This window comes from Dipodomys merriami, unplaced genomic scaffold (assembly GCF_024711535.1).
Source record: "Dipodomys merriami isolate MVZ:Mamm:240054 unplaced genomic scaffold, mDipMer1.0.p SCAF_103, whole genome shotgun sequence".
Taxonomy (NCBI): Eukaryota; Metazoa; Chordata; class Mammalia; order Rodentia; family Heteromyidae; genus Dipodomys; species Dipodomys merriami.
The window spans coordinates 1077958-1097116 of NW_027202305.1; positions in this window are offsets into that span (position 1 = coordinate 1077958).

The window sequence follows — 19159 nt, forward strand, 5'->3', positions numbered from 1 at the left end:
GCCTGGGTGCTGTCCCTCATCTCTTCAGCTCAAGGCTAGCATTCTACCTCTTGAGCCACAGCGCCACTTTCGGTTTCCTGAGTAGATTATTGGAGATAAGAGTCTCACAGACTTTCCTGCATGGGCTGGCTTTGAACCATGATCCTCAGATCTCAGCCTTCTGAGTAGCTAGGATTACAGGCGTGAGCCACTGGCGCCCAGCTTCATTTGCTCTTTAATCTCAGTAAAATATATACAATACTAGAGAAGTACATTTTGTGTATGCATAAAAATATTCTAGTGAAGCCTGCTGAAAATGGTATCAAAGGAAAGGAGAAAAATCGGGGGTAAAAGGCAATGTAGATGGGTGAATATGATCAAAGTGTATTATATGCTAAGTATTATACAATTATCACTATACTTTGTACAAAGTATGTTATATGCAAAATATTGAAGCTCCTTTCTACAATTAGTGTGTGTGTGTGTGTGTGTGTGTGTGTGTGTGTGTGTGTGTGTGTATCAGTCCTAATCCTTTAACTCAGAACCTGAATGCTGTCCCTGAGCTTTTGGTCTCAAGGCTATTGCTCCACCGCTTGAGCCATAGCTCCACTTCCAGCTTTTTTCTTAGTTAATTGGCGATAAGTGTGCCACTGATTTTTCTGTCAGAGTTGGCTTTGAACTACAATACTTAGATCTCAGCTTCCTTAGTAATTATGATTACAGCCATCAGACACTAACAGTTGGCATATGGTATTTTTTAAACTACAAATAACTAACTTATGCAATGCACATTGGATAATATATTTAATAAATAAATAGGTATGTATGAATAGAGAGAGAAATTATACAGACATTTTAAAAAGTCGTTTCAGGATATTTCTGCAGACCATATTAGGCATACCAGACACAGAAGTCTGAATTTATTATCTACTATGTATGCAGAAGTAGATAATGTATAATACATGTTTACTACTTTTAAAATAAACATTTCTCTTATGTAAAATAAAAATTGTGGATTACTGAGCAGTAAATCATTCTTGATTTGTTAAGAACCACCATTCCTTAACACAACATACAAACATGTACAATGAGATCACCATTTATTCTCTGTGTGTCCTTGGGAAAATCATACTTTTCCCCTTTCTACATCTTTTAGATGCAAAAGGTATTAGTTTTTACTCATGACTTGTGAAGTATAAGTGACTCATTGTTCATAACAAACAGAATAGTTCAGTACCACTTTCTTCTCTTATTGTAGTTGAGAGCTTGGATAACTGAAACGAGGTTTGCTCAGCAAGGTGGGGAGACCTGGACCGTGGGTGTTACGGTAGCGATGCAAAGAGTCAATACAGCGATAGTTATCTTATTATTTGGCTGGAAAAGATGTTAACATGAAGAAAAAAATAGTGTGTGACCTTTCTTCCAGTGTATTCCCTATGTTTTTTTTTTTATTAGGTAGGTCTGAGATTTTTTTTTTTAAGATACATTTTCATTCTCTTTAACATGGCCACTAAATCAATAGACTTGACTATTGGTTTCTATGAAAGGTAATTATTGCTCTCATATACATTATCACAATTATATACTGGATGTGAAGACTTTTTGTAAACTGCAAAAAGGCCTGTTTTGATGAGCAGCACTGGTAGTTTCTTTTACATTGTAGGGACCTTTCTCAGGTTTCTTACCTCTGTATAATCATCTAGTCAGAGCTCTCATCTTCCCACAGTGTTCTGTCTGCACTGCTAGAAAGAACTCTCTTGTTTCCAGCCTCTTTCTGTCTAGCCCTTATCGCTCTGTGTCTGCTAGACGTCTCTACTTAAATGTCTCCCCATCACTTTAAATTCCCTGTGACTAAGATAGAATGTCTGCTCTCTGCCTTGTACTCTTTCTTTTGCTTCTCTCTCTGTTGAAGAAATGTTTTATTGGTGTTAATGCAGACTTAAATCCTAAATGTACAATAGAGTTGGCAGATTCTTGCAATTGCATCACATGAATCTATATTTGTGGTGTTCTTAATGCAAAACTAATGAAATAAAATATCCCCAGGATATAGAAATTGTGAAGTGAGATGAGAATATTTTTATCATTTGCCCACAATTAGAGATACTAGTCATACTAGTCTTTGCAGAACATCACCTGAACAATTCAGCTTCATAATGAATATGTAAAGTTGCGTAGATCTCTCACAGTGATGGAAGAATACTAGTGCTTACATTTGTAAAGAGGAGATAAAGCAATCAAAATTAGGGGAATAAGATAAATAAGGGAATAATCTGTAAGAAAGAAGCCAATGAATAAAGTTTATGAACCAGTATTTCACTGTTCTGCTTTTATTAAACCCAAGAATACTTAAAGACATACTTAAAATTTTTAGCTATTACTTGTATAATATGCAATTTAATATGTACTATGTCCAAAATTTATTGGTTTATCTATTTTGAATTCTTTACATTAAGGCAGTATAGCAATAAAAATAATTTAAAAGCTTCCAAGGTTATCTGCAGTTGAGCACTGAGCAGAAATAATACCTAGACCTTTACTTGCAAGAGTTGATCTTTTACTTATTTGTGTTTCTTAGATTTCATTAGCATATTTTACATGGCAAACGTTTCAGTATTCCCTTAGGAAATGAACAGGATCTTAATAGAGGAGTATTCATAGAAAGATATGTTTGATATAAGAATTGCAGTGCTGTTTTTCCACAAGTGTTTTACATACAGAGAAACAGTAATTGTAACATAGATGAAGTGTTCCACTGTGCTTGGTGGCAGCCTTGAATCCTTCACAGAATTCACAGTAAAAATGCTGAAACATGAGTCTTCTCTTCGTGAAGTAGGAAGGAAAGAGTTGTCCAAAGTAAAGGTGCAGTGTGGAAAAATGCTTTAAATAATCAAATAGTTCAGGCAATTCAATATAACTGTATTTGGAAGCAAAGGATGGAGATCAGAAAAAATATGGCTGGAGCTATGGGCTGCAGTTGAATGCAGACAAGATTGATCAAGTGCTTCTAACATTTTGGTAGTAAGTAAACATATTATAGATAGAAAGAATATAAAGATTTATAGCCATGGCTCATTTCTTGAAAGTAAATGAAAATCCAGCTATAGCAAGTTTAACCAACCATAACAAAGTAGGATTATATTTTCCGAGAACTAAAAAATCTACAGTGAACTTTTATTTCATAATTGGATCTAGATGTCAACACAATTATAATTCTAGGCTCAACTTTTCTATGTTGCTATTAACTTCAAGAAAGATTTTTTTTGCAACTAGTTTCAAAAATACTCCCTATTGATCACAAATGAATCATGATGGATGAAGCCTTCCCTCAGCTTCCCAGTTGCTATATAAAATCACAAGTCCTTGAGATCCACTCACAAAGGAGTATTGCAAGGGGGCTCACAAACATGAGTTATACAAAGTAGCAATTTATCAAGGACTTCTTTATATTTAACTGGATAAAGTAAGGAGGAACAGAAAAAGAGGTATGTTTCCTGCTCCCCATGCAAGAAATAAGAGGTGAAGACTCAAACTCTGTCCAAAGACTCAAAAAGACTTAATACTTTCTGAACTGAGAGAAATACACACTAATCTTTAGACAATGCAGAGATAAGATGGATGAAAAAGTATACTAACCCTATGCCAAACACAGGAACAATAGGTGAATTTAAAACTTCCCCTTGTCGAAGGGTCTCATATCTAAAATATACTTGGAACTCAAAAAATTAAATCCCCCAATAACAAATCCTCAAAGAAACAACTGCCCAATAAATAAGTGGGCGAAAGACTTAAAGAGAAACTTCTCTGAAGAAGAAACAAGGATGGCCAATAGACACATGAAGAAATGTTCAACATCCCTAGCCATAAAAGAAATGCAAATCAAAACAACATTGAGATATCACCTCACTCCAGTTAGAACGGCAAAAATCAAGAACTCTAACAACAACAGATGCTGGAGGGGATGTGGACAGAAAGGAACCTTACTTCATTGTTGGTGGGAATGTAAACTTGTTCAACCACTTTGGAAAGCAGTATGGAGGTTCCTCAAAAGACTCCACATAGAACTCCCCTATGACCCAGCAATCCCACTTTTGGGCATTTACCCAAATGTTTACAAACAAGACCATACTAAACCTACCAGCACAACTATATTTATTGCAGCATTATTTACCATAGCTAAGATATGGAACCAACCCGGATGCCCCTCAGTAGATGAATGGATCAAGAAAATGTGGTATATATACACAATGGAATTCTATGCCTCCATCAGAAAGAATGACATTGCCCCATTTGTTAGGAAACGGAAAAACTTGGAAAAAATTATATTAAGTGAAGTAAGCCAGGCCCAAAGAAACATAGGTCCCATGGTTTCCCTTATTTGCAATATCTAGTATATGTATGAGTCAAGCGGAAAAGGTCAGATAATGTGATGTCAGGAAAATGAACCCTTAGATGTGTATTTTAATGTTTTTTTCTTTCATGCATGTGTTTCTAACGCATTTATAAGATTATCTCTTTGTTGCTTTGTATATCCCTCCCCCACAGTATAACCCCTGCTTTCACTATATTTGATGTCAGTATAACTTGTGGAGGAGATGGGGAAAAACCAGTTGTTTAAGGATACAGGTGGACCTGTTGCAACAATGAGAAGTACAAGTTGTCATGTCCAAAACTAGCTTTACAACGTCGGTGTGGGGGGGGAAGGGGGGGAAGGAGAAGGATTGGGATTGGGGGGGAAGGGGGGAGGCTGGGAAGGGATGTGAAGGGTAAACAAAGGAGGAGGGTGCAATGCTTGGTAAGAAATGTATGCATTATCCTGCCCATGTAATTGTAGCCCCTCTGTACAGTATGTTCTCAAATAAAATAAAATTAAATTAAAAAAAAAACAAACTTCCCCTTGTCGACACAGTCTTCCAGTTTCTGTCTCTTTACCTACTGTAAAGAGCTTGTAGTTTTTAACATTTAAAGAAGAAGCAGGTAGCCCTTGTATCTACAGTTGTAATTTAAGGTTTAAGTGTGGAGGGGGAGAGAGAGCTAGTTGCTTTAATTTTTTTTTCAGTTTTTACTTCCCAGTTCTAATGTCTGAGTCTTTTCTAACCAAGATCCTCAGATCTCAGCCTCCTGAGTAGCTGGGATCACAGGTACGACCCACTGGGGCCCTCCTGGTACTTTTAATATTTAATATTTTTCCATGTGTTCTCATCTATCCTGCTTCAATTACACCATATGAATATTATTTGCAATACTTGTTTAATGTTTTTTTTGCTATGATTTACTTTGGTATTGACTGAGAAATTTGTCCCTGCCTGATTCATTCTTAGTGGTGAGAAACAGTAATACTGTTGCTGAAAGAGCCTTCATCCCTAAGACAGCAGTAGTTGGAATACTCTTGAAATAGACATAACCACCTGTTATCTCTCCTACAGCAAAGATACTGATGGCCATCTATATCAATGTTAGCTAACATTAAAGGAATATTTCAGTACTCCTTTTGTTTTTCCCCCTACTTAACAACCTAAATAAATAATTTTTCTTTAAGTTATTTTTTAAAATCACTTTCTAAATTCCAAAGTTCTGAAGAGTATTTTTATCTCACTGTGGGTAAGTACAGGATTATTGCCCATTTTTTATTTCTGGTGGTTTATTTTCATTGTCATTCTTTCATTAAGATAAGAATTATATTTTTTATCATTATGTCTAGTGCATGAGTCTTGTGAAACTGGTTAACAATTTTAATGTGTTAATGGTGATGATCTTTTATAATACCCCACTGCAGCTGAGTGCTGCTGGTTCATTGCTCTCCCCCCTGGTAGTGGGGATTATGACAGGGCGCACTGCTGTGTGAGTTGAAATCCTAACATGAAAGGCCTGGGAGACTATTGGAGGGCTTTCAAGTCCAAAGTCATTGTCATCTCACAGATGTGAAAGGTACTGCATTCCACTCATCCTATCAGTGTAATTAAAGCTTTTATGATGCTTGTGGCTTTATATGAAGGATTGGAGTGAACACAATAAAGGCATATATTAGCTTTATCTTTGGGGAAAGAATCCTTTGTGGTTGTTCTTTACCGAAAAGTGATTCCTTTTTTGAGTTAGGTCCACAAACACATATATTCAAACATACCCCATGTTTCAAGTTAATTCTCTCCAAACAGTCAAAAGGCTGGACAGTTACTTAGGATGCAGAGAATTTAGTTGTAATACCTTAAGTATGCCAGTTGGCTTTAGGATGTAACTAGACAGAAAACTCTGTTAAAAAAGAAGATGGAGTTTCAGACTACATCATAGTAGTAAAAAGAAAAAAACAACAACTGTATTATCTGTGGAAAATGTTACTGTTCTTTACCAAGAAACATAAGATTCAGACTCTCAACAAAAGAGCTTATACTGGGTAGCGGGTTTTACCCAAATGAATCTCTGCATTTGTGGTCATAAGGGTAGGCAAAAACCAATTTAAGTTATTTGTTGGAATTATACATTGTCTCTGTCTTCCTCTAGATCTAAGTTAGTATGGAATAGGAATGTCAGTTTGTTCTCACTCTTTGTACTGGGGCCTACCTCTGTGTTTTTTAGAGTCAGTACTTAGTAAAAAAAAAAATCTTTATTATCTAGAGGGCAGTCAGTTTTTAAGATAGCAATACAATGCAGCCATACTTGTTAATAAAGCTTCATTCTCAAAAGCTGAGTGAAGTGGTAAGTAACAATTTGTGAATATTCCTATTGGTCCTAAACTGGGTGCCACCAGGCAGAGCCTACCACAAATACAGAATAGACAAAGTTGAGGAAAGGGTGATTTGCAGAAATAATGCAAGATGTTATTTCCAGTGGTTTCATAAGTTTATTAAATAAATTTTGCATATTTCCATTATTAAAGCAAAATACTTAAGGGCAACATAAAGGTTCTCTTAGGTGTGGGGTGGGCTTCCTGGAACAACTTTACATTTCAACGGAAAATACAAGAAAGAATGCCTCATTTGTAACCTGGATAACTAGGTCACAAAGGCAGCTCAGTGTAGATGGACATTGTTATTTGACAGAAATTCACAAATTCAAAAGTCCCATCAGCCTTTTCTAGAATCAGGACCCTTGCACCAGCAGTTTAAAACGTCAGTGATGAAGCAAAAAGAACAGGAAACTAGATAGCCAGTGCTGAGAAAATTCACATAAGCAGAAGAAAAACTCTTAAGTTTTCTTCCAAGGGTCTAATACATATGTATCATATTAGTTACACTGTCTTGTCCATGGAATTTGGTTCATGTTCTTAGAGGGCTGAGAGAAGCCTTCATGCAGGAGATCCATACAGGGCTTTTGGCTGATTGAATAGACACGAAAAATTAGTAGAACGAGCACTACTGGTAAGGAGGAAAATGGTGTTCCTGTGGGACCCGTGGAAGACACAGAAGGACACACTGTGCAGCACTGCTCAGACAGCCACGAGGTTAAAAGGATGCTATAGCTTCTATCAGTTCTGCAGTCACCAGATACTCAGGATGCATCCTTACTTTCATATTTTCTCTGCGTTTCTTTGCCAAAATAGTCTATTAGTAGTCCAACATACACCAACATACAAAAAATACACAGGAATATATGACACCGGTTATCTTTGAGGATTTTAGAATTGATATGTCAGGTTGGGACAATATTCTAAAAACCTCAAGAAAATTATGACCCAGGATTAATAGGAACTAGTCTCCAATCTCTTTCCACACAGAATGTTTTACTAGACTTGTTGGCCCACAGAAGAAATATACTACTGCACTAGCTTTTTTTAAAAATAACATAAACAAATTAAAAAATGGATCTGTCCTTTATCACTAAATGCATTTCCCTTCATGGGATGAACAATCAGCCTGAATTGCAATCTAATTAAGCTTCTGTTCTACTTTGGTTTCCATAATCTCATTTCAGTGACACCAGGCTGGTGATTTATGTAGAATAGCGATTGATGTTCATTACTTTTTATCCATGATTGCATGAGTATTATTTATTTCCTATTGATGACCACAGTTTCTCACTGCTAGATTTGGAAAACTGATCACAAATGACAACAGCAGGAAGGATTATTCCTTTGTGAGAATTATTTTTTAAAAAACTCTAATCTTACTGCCTCTGGAGTGCTTATGTGCATGGGAGTGTGGGTGGCAGGAGGACACTGTAGTAATATTAAGTACAGCTCCAAGAGGAGTTTTGAGTTTCTTTCATTATTAATACTGCTTTACAGTTACAAAGCCCTAATACAATGTAAGAGCTAGAATAGGACTGAATGCTCAATTCTGATTGCAGGCTAACAGGTATAAAAATATTTTTCTGTTATTTAGTAGCCTATCACATTCCTCTCTCACTTATTATTTCAAAATAGTTAAAAATGCTGAGGTTCCTAGCATATAGGAATAAAAAATATTTGATAAAATGGAAATATTAATTATCCTTATTGGAGTATTATATATGGTATACATGTATCAGACTATTATACCCCATAAGTATGTGCAATATTATGTCATTTAAATATCAAATAAAATTGCAAATAAGGATAAAACATACACTTTGGATGTATACTAAACTCTGGAAAGTAAGGAGAACAACTTACAGAAATTTTAAAATGATTTATAATTTTCTGTTTTATAATCTTATGTTTTAGTTGATTCTAGGGTATAAACTTTTTAGGCAGACACTTAATATTAGAGCCACACTGCCAACTACTTTTAGTCTTAGTTTATTTTTAAGATAAGATTTCATGCTTTTCTGCCTGCAGCCAGCCTTAGACTTCAGCTTTCCTACCTCAGCCTCCCAAGTCACTGAGATTACTGGCACACTTCTCTACACCTGACCTGTTCCTTGAATGTTAATTTTTCCCAGGGCATTGGTGAGCACTGATCCCTCTTTTCTCTGTCTTGAGTAGCTGCAGTTGGAGATGTGAACCACTGAACCCTACCTAAATTATTTTTATTAATGTACACGAAAAATACTTGGACTGTGGTATTTTCATATACATCAGTATTTCAAAATACATCAGTATTTTGATTTAATTCATTCTGTGTATTATTTATATACTATCAAAGGCAAACATTTTAAAAAACAAAAATAGAGCAAAATGTAATAAAAAGTAAAAGTAGAGCAGAATGTAACAAAATTAAAGAAGAAGGTATCTGTTTATGGTTCAACAAGAGAAATACAACTATTGCTAATAGATCATTTAGTTTATTTTCTGAATAGATTAAAATACTTCTATGTACATTAGTATCTTGTATATGATGAACTTTTAGAATCATCTTCATGAATGTTTGTTTTTGTAAGCATCTGTATTAAATGTCATAAGAGGCCAAATTATGTAGCTTATGTACATTTAAGAAAAATAATTTTAATTGTAATTTCTCTATTTTACATGAGTGTGTTTGATATTTATATTTTATAATTTAGATGATTTTAGATGCCCTAATTACCGTTCATTAATCAAACAATAGTATTTAAAATTTCAGATTCAAAGGGTGTATAAAACGTAGGTGAACCTCTCCTAATACCATTTAGCCTGCATCTATACACTACATTTCTCTCTCTGTGTGTGTATAGAATAATTTTGTACAGTTGTGACATTCCTGTAGTTTGTATTGACTTGTGAGAAACAAGCAAGTAGTTCCTGAACTATCACCTCCATATAGGAAGAGCCAGTTCCTTCATTTGGGCCCAGATTTTACTCTCTATTATTTTCTCTCCTAGATCTCAAAAGTACCTGGGGATTTTCAGAACACTGATATTGAAACTGAAAAGTGAGTGGCACATTGTCTCTGTTAATGGATATATCTGCTCTCTCCTTTCCTATGATTGGCAACTTAAGAGATTCTAACAGTGGCATATAAATAGAGAAAGCACACTGTTTAAACCATGGTACTCTGTGATGAAAGTTAAAATCCACAGTTACTGGATTTCATAATTTGATCCTTGAACGTTTCATTATAATATAAATATTTACAGTAATTTGCTCTATTGATGGCTTTTTGGAAGTATTAATTCTACATTTGAGTTCTTAAACTTTTAAAATGTTATGCTTAACCATCATCTGCCTTTCTTATTCTTCCTCAAGTATCAAACTGAAAAGGAAACTCTGAATATAGAATAGAGGACATAGACCAAGATTAGATCACATTTATCCTGAGAGACTGAGATGCAGAGGAGGAAGCTTTAACTCTGAAATGTATTTTTAACTCAGTGTTTATCTTCAGTCAGATTTTATCCAAAAACAGTTGTGACACACTGGAATTTTTATAACATGTATTCTTTTAATTTATAGTTTGTTTCATGAGTAAATATAATGGGTATTGCATATATTTTAACTGATTTGGGCCATGAAGATGTACTGATCTTATTCTAGAGTAACAAGAAATTTAATTAATGTCCTGATTTTCCATTACTGGCTTACGGTAAGTACTGTTACAATTAGGAAAATACACTGAGAAGATCTAGTGTGAACCTTCAAAACTCACTCACACTAGGCTTGTCTCTAAATTCTCTCATTTTGGTCAGTACTTTAGAAAATTATGAAGCATAGAGATGGCTCTTAGTCACACAGATTTTATCCTAGAAAAACTAGCAAATAAACATACAAATTAAACTATTTTTTCTTTACTACATTAGAAATTTGTTACTCCAGTATAGAGCTTTTTTCACTCATGGGGAACAGCAGATAGCTTATAAAGAAAGAATATCAGGCTCAATTTAGTAATTACATTGTGAATCACAAATAATTTTCTAAAACTTTTCTAGATACTAGAGTTGTAATTCAATGACAACATGCATGTGTATTGGCAAGCAGTCTGTGCAATCTTAGTAAAACTAACATTTTGAAATTGGGTAGTTTTCTGTATGGTGGGAATGTGCTTTGCACATCTATCAACCTCTACATGGAAGAGAGATGCTGCTATATTAGTCTTATATCTACTTAGTAGTAGCCACCACTTCTACTAGATTAATGAAGTGTTAATGAGTAACAATATAATGGCACATTTCTATCTTACCATACAAGACATGGCTAAATTAGAATATGGTTTGTGATGATGAAAATTAAAAAAAAATTAATCTAACCATCAGGAAGTATAAGATTGTCATTGGAAGAAAAAAACTAATATGCAATAGGAATTTAAGTAAAAACTAGGCTATGTACTTCTTGACTTTTAGAGACAATGTTAAGTAAGATTACTAGCTTTTGGGTTATAGAGACAGAGCAGGAAATAATGAATCATACTAAATAATTTTCAACATATTTACTGGGATCTGACAGGTGTTCTGAATATGTTCCTTAATTTCCTTTCTATTCCAAGATAACATTGAATTATAGTGTTTTCACAAATCTTTGAAAGATTTGTCGTAAGAAATATGAAATATTGAGGTGATATTTTCCGGGAGGAAAATTCAAGAAAATGAAAAGTATTTTCAAGATGTACTGGTTTTAAAAAACTGTTTTTGAATTTCAATTGGCATTTAAATAGAAATTCCACAAATATCAAGTCAGATACTACCAGAGTTAATTTCAAGGATGTGCTAACCCTCCAATGGAAGGATTCAGATATTTACATTGTTCTGTAGGGAAATGTAAGTGACTATTCTCTAGTACATTTGAGGTTGTGTTACAGTAGAGAAGGAGTATCAGAGGTCTGAGAAGCGTGACTAGAAGATGTGAGGACCTCCTTACTGCAGCTAGCACTGTTCCACCCAGTGTTTGTGTTCTCCCAACCCTACCTTTTCCTTTTCTGCACTGCCTGCCTGGGAGAGGCAGCTGGTCTGCAGGACTGTTGGAAGAGCCCTTGCTTGTCCAGGAATTCCAATGCTTGTTATACACTTCCCATTCTGGAAAGGTTCCATTCCTCAGAAAGGTGAATTAGGCAAGGACCAACACCCACTAAACGGAGAGAAAATTGTTATGTAGGACCCATTGCTAAAGAAGACTCATGAAGCAGTAGACATTTCCTCTCAGGTCTGACACAATGTGTTTGTCAGCTCATATGGGGGAAAATGGCCATTTTTACATGATTCCGAAGCTCAAATAGCGTATTAATAACATACTTTGTAAAGATTTAACCAAAGTGTGAAATAATGCAGCTTAAAAGATTCAAATTAATCCTGAGACTTTTCATTTTACCAAATTGATGTTAAAGCGGGAATAATGAAAGTGGCTATGATCAAGATGATCATAAGGAAGTGGTCTTCATGAGTTGATGAGGTATGTCAAGAACTACGTAGTATTAAAGTAATACGGTTATGAGACTCTGCCAGGAGTTGTTTAGGAGGGTTTTGCTAGTGTTTCCATTACTGTCTGAGTGGTTATAATCCATGCATATAAATGCAATTAGTAAGTTTGTCTACCACATTGGCTCATCCTTAATTACCATGCTTTTTCCTCATTATATTTTATTACCACACATTTAACTGTTTGGGGAAATAAAGAGAAATCATTTGGTCATAAATGGAAAACTGCAGAAGTTTAAATTGAAGGCAACTATATAACTAGAAAAAGTTATATTTGAATTTAAAAAGCCTAGGAATATTAGCACTACACACAGATTCACCAAGAAATCTGTACAGAAGATTTTCTGCAGAAAAATATCAAACTGTCATAAATGTTTAATTTGAATTATTCTTGTGTACTTATGTTTTGAAAGTAATAGCAGTTAAAACATTGTCTTGTTCATTTAGCCATTAATAGTTTATATTTTTATATCAAAATTTTAGTAATTTTTAGTTTTTAGTAATTTGATTTAGTAATTAAAAATTATATTGCCATAATATGAAACTATACCTTAAAAATGCATTTTATACTTACTGGTATAACTTAAAATTATAAATTATTTTTTTTGTTTTGAACTAAACTTTGTATAGTCTTATATGAGGCAGATTTATAGTTGCATTTGCACAATCTAAATTGTATCTTTTGTATTCACAAAGAAAATCTTTTTTTTATTTTGTTAAACTGTTTATTTGTTTTAGTCTTATCATTGGGTAGTTGTGCATAGACGTTACAATTCTATAAGTCAGGTTATGAATACAATGCATCTTGATCAATTCTTTCTACTTGCTCGTTCCTTTTTTGAACCTTAATTTTTTTTCTCTACGAAATCATAGAGGGCATTTATTTATCAATCCAGCATTACTAGTGGTGCTTTTATTTATTTATTTATTTTTTAATTTTATTTTATTTGTGAACATACTGTACAGAGCGGTTACAATTACATGGGCAGGATAATGCGTACATTTCTTACCAAGCATTGCAGCCTCCTCCTTTGGTTTACCCTTCACATCCCTTCCCAGCCTCCCCCCTCCCCCCCCAATCCCAATCCTTCTCCTTCCCCCCCCTCCCAATCCCCACCCCCCCCCCAGCACCGACGTTGTAAAGCTCGTTTTGGACATGACAACTTGTACTTCTCATTGTTGCAACAGGTCCACCTGTATCCTTAAACAACTGGTTTTTCCCCATCTCCTCCACAAGTTATACTGACATCAAATATAGTGAAAGCAGGGGTTATACTGTGGGGGAGGGACATACAAAGCAACAAAGAGATAATCTTATAAATGCTTTAGAAACACATGCATGAAAGAAAAAAACATTAAAATACACTTCTAAGGGTTCATTTTCCTGACATCACATTATCTGACCTTTTCCGCTTGACTCATACCTATACTAGATATTGCAAATAAGGGAAACCATGGGACCTATGTTTCTTTGGGCCTGGCTTACTTCACTTAATATAATTTTTTCCAAGTTTTTCCATTTCCTAACAAATGGGGCAATGTCATTCTTTCTGATGGAGGCATAGAATTCCATTGTGTATATATACCACATTTTCTTGATCCATTCATCTGCTGAGGGGCATCTGGGTTGGTTCCATATCTTAGCTATGGTAAATAATGCTGCAATAAACATTGTTGTGCTGGTAGCTTTAGTGTGGTCTTGTTTGTAAACATTTGGGTAAATGCCCAAAAGTGGGATTGCTGGGTCATAGGGGAGATCTATGTGAAGTCTTTTGAGGAACCTCCATACTGCTTTCCAAAGTGGTTGAACAAGTTTACATTCCCACCAACAATGAAGTAAGGTTCCTTTCTGTCCATATCCCCTCCAGCATCTGTTGTTGTTAGAGTTCTTGATTTTTGCCGTTCTAACTGGGGTGAGGTGATATCTCAATGTTGTTTTGATTTGCATTTCTTTTATGGCTAGGGATGTTGAACATTTCTTCATGTGTCTATTGGCCATCCTTCTTTCTTCTTCAGAGAAGTTCACAAAGAAAATCTTTTTATCTGAATCAGTTTCTTTCAAGTCCGCTCATAAAAAGTAACGTGAGAGCACTAAGTTTTTATGACAAGCACTGTCTTTTCTGAATCTTAGACCTGATTTTAGGAGACAGAAGCCTTGGAAGTGACCTAGTTTTCTCATGGCCATCCAGCCATCACAACACTGAGTATCTTTTCTTCCATAGAAGTTGGCTTCTCATTCATCATTTATATACAGAGCCTGTAGAAAAGTCCAAGAGCATTAAACTAATTCTTTGTCCAAGAGCATTAAACTAATTCTTTAATATCCCTGGAAAGGGTGTGGTAAATCTGGGTTTGTTAGGCTATTTAAGTAGTTCTACCAGTAATGGTAGAATGACATCAGTACAATTGCTGTTTAATTCTTCATTTTATTCTTGTATAAGATGTTTAGGAGGGAAAATAGTGAAACAAAATCCTGTATATGAACATGAGAGGCAATTGCTTGTCAGTTATATGAGTTAAACATTGCAAGATATGGCGAAGCATAGAAAAGGTTGGTTTTAGAATTATGTATTCAAATATGAGTCTATGATAAAAGTGAAGAACATTGTACGTAGGTTTTCAGCATTAGTTCCTCTGATATTAACAGTAATTTTGTATGGAGTGAGATAGTTAATTGTGAACTGAAAATGAAAATAATAGTAGAAGTTTTAAAAGAAGATAAATTAATTTCAGAAGACTATTTTTCATTTAATTTCCTCTTTTTCAATATGACTTTCCAAGTAATTATTTCATCTTCCAAGTAACCTGTTGCATTGGGATGTATGACACTCTGTAGAGCAGCAATAGTGATCTCCCATCATTGTCCTGCCTAGAACTCACTTCTGAAGGAACACCCTGAGCTTTTTGCTATGGCTTTCTAAGTAAACATGGCTCCCTGCATTTACACCTTCATTTCCCACTTCTCCCTTTGCTGCCCCTCCCTTGGTGTGCTGATATTACTGGGTTTTGAAAACAAGCTCATCAGTGGGAAGACTGTTTTCTTTCTTCTGTTTCAACCCATTGTCATACAGTTAGCTTTTGGGTATCTCAAACTTTAATTAGTATGTAACCTGTTCAGACAATCTTCACCAACAATTCACAGTGAGTATTGCAGCTATGTAGCAACAGCCACTTGCTTCCCTTTTTGAAATTGCATACTATTTCCCTCAACCACGCCATAGGAATTTTATGTTTTAAACTCTAGGTAATCATGTTGTTTTCCCACCACATAGAGACATGTAATCCAGGCAAAATATATGCCCAGATCTTCATGGATATACATTAATACTTTAAAAAGACTTAATTTTCTTTTTCTTGTCTTTCAACTAAAAGAAAGTCAAAGGAGAACTTAATCTGGCATGTGTTTGCATGTTCTCCCTAGATGTCTTGAAGATAAAAGAGATTCTAAATCTATGACCTACAGGGAGGCATTAATCGTAATTCTCAGAGGTCTTCAGGCAGCCCTGCAGACTGGCATTATTTCTGCTTATATTTATGTTTGTTTCATACAGTTGAAGGCGCCTTTCCTTAAGTTCATTTGACCTCAGTGTGTCTCAGTTGTCCCTATCCCTTAGTCTGTCCAGTTAACCTATTTACTTTGTTTAAATGTTTATACATCCAAAGATAACAACATTGACAATAACAGCTATTTTTCTCTCATTTGTCTCTGTATGTATAATACCTAGGACAGTGCATTGTGCCTTCTAGGTAAAAAAATAGGTTTCCTTTTCATTGAATAAATGGTTAGGGAAACTGGCTACAAATCAGTCTGTTAGATTTTACCGTTAATTTAACTATCAGATCCCTTTCATTCTTAACAGAAAATTTAATATATAAAAAGTATTAAGATAGAAAGGTCCAAAGTTACCGTTGGTGTTTTTAAAAGTCCTGTCTTGCCATACCTCATTAAATTGACTGTTTACTTCCATATCTCTTCCACCTAAGAGACAATCAAAATGCAGTGTTTTTAAAAGACAGTCTTCTCTGTACTACTATTCATGAACATTGCTCTAAACATACATTGCTTTGAACATTTAAATACATGAATTTGCATGACCACACATTTATTTATAAGCAAATTGTATTAAGTGCAGAATCTATTACTTGCATATATTCTTGTAACTTTCAAGTACAGAGAAGAATGTCTCATGGATTAGAGACAGGTGGCTTCTTCAAAATGACCCAAGGTCAGAACAGAAGTGGAAAAATAGGAATTGCAGAACTAGACAGGTTCTTCCATTACTAATAACATGTTACTAGAAAATTATTAGACAATTAAATTCTATATTTTTCATTTTACTCATATATACATGGAGAGAGTAGCTAGGTCAAAGTACTTCCATAAGTATTAAATTAGATAATACTGAATACTGTCTGAGAATAAAGGACAATCAGGGCATCACATTTGAGTTACAGATTTCATTTCCCCATCTTATAATTTTAGGATGTTTAAGCTTCGACATTGTCATTATCTTCGTTCACAAAACATTTCATACTGTTGAAATTCTATATATATATATATATAATATGTATATTATATATAATTATATATGTATAGCACTTTGAGAATTTTAGCATACATTAAGCAAGCAATGCACAATATTTTAAATAATTCTCTTCATTGCAAAGTTGTTTTGAAGACTTGGTTCATGTCTATAATGTTTGCAGAACACACTTTGTTTTATGCTAAGGTTGATTACAAATTGATTTCTAGTTTATATACACCAAATTCTGTCATACTTTCCATTCCAATATGGTGAATTCTTTTCAATTAGTGGTCTACTTTCAATAGTTATTATTAAATAAAATAGACATTCATATTTTCTTAGTTTTTCTGTTCAATAAACTCATGCATGAGATCACTTTGCATTCTTCATTGTGTCTTTGGATCTCTTGACTGGGATAGTTTCTCAGACTTTGCTTGCTGTATTTCAAATCTAGTTGTACTTACATGAAAATATACACTTTTTACACATTTCCATTGTATGCCTCTTCATAAATGAAAATTTATGTAAAATTATTCTGAAGGGGGTTCAGTATTTCTTTTGTCAAGCAAATGTGTGGTTTCCTCGCCCTTTCTGTTCTTATGTTTCAATTTCCTTGAAGTGATTTTTGTTTACTTTACAACAGTTGCTTATTTTTCTTTTATTTTCAAGTCATTGGCATTTAGCAAATTTCTAGTGATTCTTGAATTTAAGTTTTATTTGCCTGGGGCTGCAGGAAGCTTCCATAAGCTGTTCATAACAAAAAAGTTCCTTCAAAGTAGGAAATGGATTTCATCATCAGCAGTTCATGAAGAAATATGTAGATAATTTGATAATAATTTTACATTACCCTAATGCAATTGTTGAAGTGAAAATTACTACTATTATAGAGTGATATTTGTATGCAATATAATTCCACATTGCACTGAATTAAAAAATCATAGTGTTTGGGCCACTAGTGTGACACTTTGGTTTCCTTTTAAAATCTAGGATAGAAATAGTGTGAAACATGAAATCTGTCTATAGATAGTGTAAAACATGAAATTTGTCAATAAAATCAATAAAAACTTCATTGTCAATATAATCAATTTAATCAGTAAAACCTTCATTTTACAGCAGTGTTTTTTTCCTGTAGCTCATAAATTATTTGCAACATTTCATTTGTAAAGTTATCTTGATGTTAGATTGGAAATGATGTTTATGTCTGTCTCACATTTTGATAATAAACATCATCAGGCATGAGAATTTTCTGGAAATTTGAATATATAGAAATAGGTAGGTCTATATGACAACCACCTTAGTATATTCAGACACATTCTAGACTATTCAATACAATTGTGAAAAAACCTGAAAACTCAAAATAGTATAATTGCTAGAAGAAACAGGTGAAAACTGATGCCTTTTTTCAGTCTGTGTGATGTTGATATTAATAGCAACATAATGAGTTAGGGCAAAAGCAAAATAGATTTACAAGGAGAAATATCATTCCATCCACTGAATTGCATATCATTGAATTGTAGTCTAATCATTGTGAACATTATAGTCATTGTTTTCATATTATAATAACATCTACTTCATATAGTAGTTTAGTTGATTCCATTAGTTCTATATAATCAAGATGGAATCAAACCATAGACAGGAACTAATAATTTCTATAATGGAAGAAAATTTAAGAAACTTTTTGGGAAGTTGCTGATGAGATATAGTATCTAACTTGAACTTAATTCTTATCTCATGTACTGAATAGGGAGCATAAAATGCTACTCCAAAATTTCAGTATTAAATTTGAAAAAAGATTTAAAAACACTTGAACATGAAGGGATATGATGTAAGTCAGTCTCTGAATGACAAACACAAAGAGAAAACAAAATAAAATTTTCACTGAAAAGATATGTTAATATGTTAGTCTAAATTAATTTTCAAAGGAGACTAAAATTGAGGTTAGAAAACTTGAGAAGACAATCTGTCTCCAAAGAATTCAAAATGGACTATGTTTAGAGACTAGTTTATGGACTATGTTTAATGATATAGGAGAAAAAATTAAATAACACATAAGCTGAAGCTCAACATCATCCTGAAATGTAGTATTGTTTTAAGTCTGAGTTGATTTTTGTTAAACAGTCTCTGTATTTACTACTGTTGTATTTTAAAACAAAAGCAGATAGGTATCTGACTTTGGAAACAAGCAACTTATCATATTTACAACACTAAGTCATTACTGGTAGTGATGCAGCAAAGTGGGAGTAAAATTTTAAAACTCTGCCCTAACCATTGTGCAAAGATAACTCAAACTAAGATCTATTTTCATTCAAAATCCAGACATCAGAGATTTATTTTCTGCACTGAGATTAAGCTAATAATCAGGATCAAAGTAGAAGTGATTATAAAGGACTGAACAGTCTGTCAAGCCATGATTTGAA